Below are 5846 nucleotides of genomic sequence, written 5' to 3'. Positions count from 1 at the left end.
GGAATCTCTATACTATGACATAGAGGATTTCATATTTTCTTTTCTGTTTTCTTCTTTTTCATATGAGCAGGAACAAGGATAAGAACATTCTTGTTGAAGCTAATCCTGAACCTGAAAGGACTCTGAAGAGGAAGCTAAGGGAACCCAAAGCACAACTCTCTGGAGAAAATCTGACAGAAATTTTCGAAAAAAGAAGAAAACATGGCCGAAAATAATAACAATGCAAGGAAGATGCTTGGTGACTTTACTGCACCAAATTCCAATTTACATGGAAGAAGCATCTCAATCCCTGCCATTGGAGCAAACAATTTTGAGCTTAAACCTCAATTAGTTTCTCTGATGCAACAGAACTGCAAGTTTCATGGACTTCCATCCGAAGATCCTTTTCAGTTCTTAACTGAATTCTTGCAGATCTGTGATACTGTTAAGACCAATGGGGTTGATCCCGAGGTCTACAGGCTTATGTTTTTCCCATTTGCTGTAAGAGATAGAGCTAGAGTATGGTTGGACTCTCAACCTAAAGATAGCCTGAACTCTTGGGATAAGCTGGTCACGGCTTTCTTAGCCAAGTTCTTTCCTCCTCAGAAGCTTAGCAAGCTTAGAGTGGATGTTTAAACCTTCAGACAAAAGGAAGGTGAATCCCTCTATGAAGCTTGGGAGAGATACAAGGAACTGACCAAAAGGTGTCCTTCTGGTCTGTCTGAACTATCTAAGATATCATTGGACCATTCTGCAGGTGGATCCATTCACCTAAAGAAAACGCCTGCAGAAGCTCAAGAACTCATTGACATGGTTGCAAATAACCAGTTCATGTACACTTCTGAAAGGAATCCTATGAATAATGGGACGCCTATGAAGAAGGGAGTTCTTGAAATTGATACTCTGAATGCCATATTGGCTCAGAATAAAATATTGACTCAGTAAGTCAATATGATCTCTCAGAGTCTGAATGGATTGAAGGAATCATCCAACAGTACTAAAGAGGCATCTTCTGAAGAAGAAGCTTATGATCCTGAGAACCCTGCAATAGCAGAGGTGAATTACATGGGTGAACCCTATGGAAACACCTATAATCCCTCATGGAGAAATCATCCAAATTTCTCATGGAAGGATCAACAAAAGCCTCAACAAGGCTTTAACAATGGTGGAAGAAATAGGTTTAGCAATAGCAAGCCTTTTCCATCATCCACTCAGCAAAAGACAGAGAGCTCTGAGCAGGATCCATCTAGCTTGGCAAACATAGTCTCTGATCTATCTAAGGCCACTCTAAGTTTCATGAATGAAACGAGGTCCTCCATTAGAAATTTGGAGGCACAAGTGGGCCAGCTGAGTAAAAGGGTCACTGAAACCCCTCCCAGTACTCTCCCAAGCAATACAGAAGAGAATCCAAAAAGAGAGTGCAAGGCCATTGATTTAACCATCATGGCCGAACCTACAAGGGAGGGAGAGGACGTGAATCCCAGTGAGGAAGACCTCCTGGGACATCCAGTGATCAACAAGGAGCTTCCCTCTGAGGAACCAAAGGAATCTAAGACTCATCTAGAGACCATAGAGATTCCACTGAACCTCCTTATGCCATTCATGAGCTCTGATGAGTATTCTTCTTCTGAAGAGAATGAAGATGTCACTGAAGAGCAAGTTGCCAAGTACCTTGGTGCAATCATGAAGCTGAATGCCAAATTATTTGGTAATGAGACTTGGGAAGATGAACCTCCCTTGCTCATCAATGAACTAAGTGATCTGGATCAACTGAGATTGCCTCAGAAGAAACAGGATCCTGGAAAGTTCTTAATACCTTGTATCATAGGCACCATGACCATTGAGAAGGCTCTATGTGACCTTGGATCAGGGATAAACCTCATGCCACTCTCTGTAATGGAGAAACTGGGAATCTTTGAGGTGCAAGCTGCCAGAATCTCATTAGAGATGGCAGACAACTCAAGAAAACAGGCTTATGGACAAGTAGAGGACGTGCTAGTAAAGGTTAAAGGCCTTTACATCCCTGCTGATTTCATAATCCTAGACACTGGGAAGGATGAGGATGAATCCATCATCCTTGGAAGACCCTTCCTAGCTACAGCAAGAGTTGTGATTGATGTGGACAGAGGAGAATTGATCCTTCAACTGAATGAGGACAACCTTGTGTTTAAAACTCAAGGATCTCCTTCTGTAACCATGGAGAGGAAGCATGAAAAGCTTCTCTCACTGCAGAGTCAACCAAAGCCCCTAAAGTCAAACTCTAAGTTTGGTGTTGGGAGGCCACAACCAAACTCTAAGTTTGGTGTTGAACCCCTACATTCAAACTTTAAGTTTGGTATTGGGAGGTTCCAACCTTGCTCTGAACATATGTGAGGCTCCATGAGGGCTCACTGTCAAGCTATTGACATTAAAAAAGCGCTTGTTGGGAGGCAACCCAATGTTATCTAATTATATTTATTTATTTTCCATTGTTATTTTATGTTTTCTTTAGCTTGATGATCATGTGAAGTCACAAAAACTACTGAAAAATAAAAAACAGAGTGAAAAATGGAATGAAAAATAGCACATCCTGGAGGAGAACAGTCTGGCATTTAAACGCCAGAAACAAGCATCTGTCTGGCGTTTAACGCCAGAAACAGGTACCAAGCTGGCGTTTAACGCCAAGAACAAGCATCTACCTGGCGTTAAACGCCAGAACAGAGCATGGAAGTGGCGTTTAACGCCAGAAACAGGCAGCAGTCTGGCGTTAAACGCCAGGATTGCATGTATAAGGCATTTTACACGTCTAAAGGGTACAGGGATAAAAAATCCTTGACACCTCAGGATCTGTGGACCCCACAGGATCCCCACCTAACCATATTCTCTCCTCTTCACACCTTTTCATAACTCTCTTCCCCAAATGCCCATCACCAATCACTCTTTCCCATCACCCCCTCACCACTCACATCCATCCTCTCTTCCCCATAAACCCCACCTACCTTCAAAACTCAAAATAATTTCCCTCCCAAACCCAACCCTAATGGCCGAACCCTACACCCCCTCACTCCTATATAAACCCCTCACTCCTTCTTCATTTTCACACAACACAACCCTCTCTTCTTCTCCTTGGCCGAATACATCTTCTTCCCCCATCTCCTCCATTTTCTTCTCCTTCTTATTTCTTTCTTCTTTTGCTCGGGGACGAGCAAATATTTTAAGTTTGGTGTGGTAAAAATCATTGCTTTTTGTTTTCCATAACCATCAATGGCACCTAAGACCAGAGAAACCTCTAGAAAGAGGAAAGGGAAGGCAATTGCTTCCACCTCTGAGTCATGGGAGATGGAGAGATTCATCTCAAAGGTCCATCAAGACCACTTCTATGAAGTTGTAGCCAAGAAGAAAGTGATTCCTGAGGTTCCTTTCAAGCTCAAGAAGAATGAGTATCTAGAGATCTGACTTGAAATCCAAAGAAGAGATTGGGAAGTTCTCACTAACCCCATTCAACAAGTTGGGATCCTAATGGTTCAAGAGTTCTATGCAAACGCATGGATCACAAGGAACCATGATCAAAGTGTGAACCCAAATCCAAAGCATTGGCTTACTATGGTTCGGGAAAAATACTTAGATTTTAGTCAGGAAAATGTAAGGCTGGCATTCAACATGCCAATGATGGAAGAGAACGCACGCCCCTAGACAAGAAGGGTCAACTTTGATCAAAGGTTGGACTAAGTCCTCATATATGTGAGGAAAGAGCTCAATGGAAAATTGACTCAAGAGGCAAGCCGGTTCAACTAAGAAGGCATGACCTCAAACCAGTGGCTAGGGGATGGCTAGAGTTCATTCAACGCTCAATCATTCCTACTAGTAACCGGTCTGAAGTTACTATAGACTAGGCCATCATGATCTATAGTATCATGATTGGAGAGGAGGTGGAAGTTCATGAGATTATACCTCAAGAAATTTACAAGGTGGCTGACAAGTCCTTCACTTGGGCAAGGTTAGCCTTTCCTCACCTCATATGCCAACTCTGCAATTCAGCTAGAATTGACATAGAGGGAGATATCCTCATTGAAGAGGATAAGCCCATCACTAAGAAAAGGATGGAGCAAATAAGAGATCATGGACCTCAACATGAGCATGAGGAGATTCCTCACCATGAAATCCCTGAGATGCCTCAGGGGATGCACTTTCCTCCACAGAATTATTGGGAACAAATCAACACTTCCCTAAGAGAATTAAGTTCCAACATGGGACAACTAAGGGTGGAGCATCAAGAGCACTCCATCATCCTCCAGGAAATTAGAGACGATCAAAGAGCTATGAGGGAGGAGCAAGAAAGACAAGGAAGAGACATAGAGGAGCTCAAGAGCACCATTGGTTCTTCAAGGAGAGGAAGACGCCACCCTCACTAAGGTAGACTCATTCCTTAATCTCCTTGTATATTTATTTCCTGTTTTTCAATTTCTGAGCTTTATGTTTATTTGTATTTGTGTCTTATTACATGATCATTAGTGTCTAAGTGTCTATGCCTTAAAGTTATGAATATGAATCCAGCACCTCTCTTGAATGAAAACTGTTCTAAAAACAAAAGAACAAGAAGTACATGGTTTCAAATTCATCCTTGAAACTAGTTTAATTATTTTGATGTGGTGGCAATACTTTTTGTTTTCTGAATGTATGCTTGAACAGTGCATATGTCTTTTGAAGTTGTTGTTTATGAATGTTAAATATGTTGGTTCTTGAAAGAATGATGACAAGGAGACATGTTATTTGATAATCTGAAAAATCATAAAAATGATTCTTGAAGCAAGAAAAAGCAGTGAATACAAAAGCTTGCAGAAAAAAAAATAATAGCGAAAAAAAAAGAAAGAAAAAGAAAAAGCAAGTAGAAAAAGCCAAAAGCTCTTTAAACCAAAAGGCAAGAGCAAAAAGCCAATAGCCCTTAAAACCAAAAGGCAAGGGTAAATAAAAAGGATCCAAGGCTTTGAGCATCAGTGGATAGGAGGGCCTAAAGGAATAAAATCCTGGCCTAAGCGGCTAAACCAAGCAGTCCCTAACCATGTGGTTGTGGCGTGAAGGTGTCAAGTGTAAACTTGAGACTGAGAGGTTAAAGTCAAGGTCCAAAGCAAAAAAAAAAAAGAGTGTGCGTAAGAACCCTGGACACCTCTGATTGGGGACTATAGCAAAGCTGAGTCACAATCTGAAAAGGTTCAGCCAGTTATGTGTCTGTGGCATTTATGTATCCGGTGGTAATACTGGAAAACAAAGTGCTTAGGGCCACGGCCAAGACTCATAAAGTAGCTGTGTTCAAGAATCAACATACTGAACTAGGAGAATCAATAACACTATCCGAACTCTGAGTTCCTATAGATGCCAATCATTCTGAACCTCAATGGATAAAGTGAGATGCCAAAACTATTCAAGAGGCAAAAAGCTACAAGTCCCGCTCATTTGATTGGAGCTAATTTTTATTGATATTTTGGAATTCATAGTATATTCTCTTCTTTTTATCCTATTTGATTTTCAGTTGCTTGGGGACAAGCAACAATTTAAGTTTGGTGTTGTGATGAGCGGATAATTTATACGCTTTTTGGCATTGTTTTTACATAGTTTTCAGTATAATTTAGTTAGTTTTTAGTATATTTTTATTAGTTTTTAATTAAAATTCACATTTCTGGACTCTACTATGAGTTTGTGTATTTTTCTGTGATTTCAGGTAATTTTTGGCTGAAATTAAGGGACTTGAGCAAAAATCAGATTTAGAGGTTGAAGAAGGACTGCAGATGCTGTTGGATTCTGATCTCCCTGCACTCAAAGTGGATTTTCTGGAGCTACAGAACTCCAAATGGCGCTCTCTTAATTGCGTTGGAAAGTAGACATCCAGGGCT

General features: G+C 40.9%; 1 non-coding gene across 1 annotated transcript; it reads right to left on the bottom strand.

Annotated features, from left to right (window-relative positions):
* Positions 1–594: 594 nt before the first annotated feature.
* On the bottom strand, positions 595–698 carry LOC112774728 (small nucleolar RNA R71). Its single transcript, XR_003189193.1, has one exon. It is a non-coding gene; the product is annotated as a small nucleolar RNA R71 (small nucleolar RNA).
* Between the last annotated feature and the right edge of the window lie 5148 nt (positions 699–5846).

The sequence above is a fragment of the Arachis hypogaea genome, chromosome 18 (assembly GCF_003086295.3).
Source record: "Arachis hypogaea cultivar Tifrunner chromosome 18, arahy.Tifrunner.gnm2.J5K5, whole genome shotgun sequence".
NCBI lineage: Eukaryota > Viridiplantae > Streptophyta > Magnoliopsida > Fabales > Fabaceae > Arachis > Arachis hypogaea.
The sequence above is the reverse complement of the archived record's forward strand: the minus strand, read 5'-3'. Positions and strand labels throughout refer to the sequence as shown.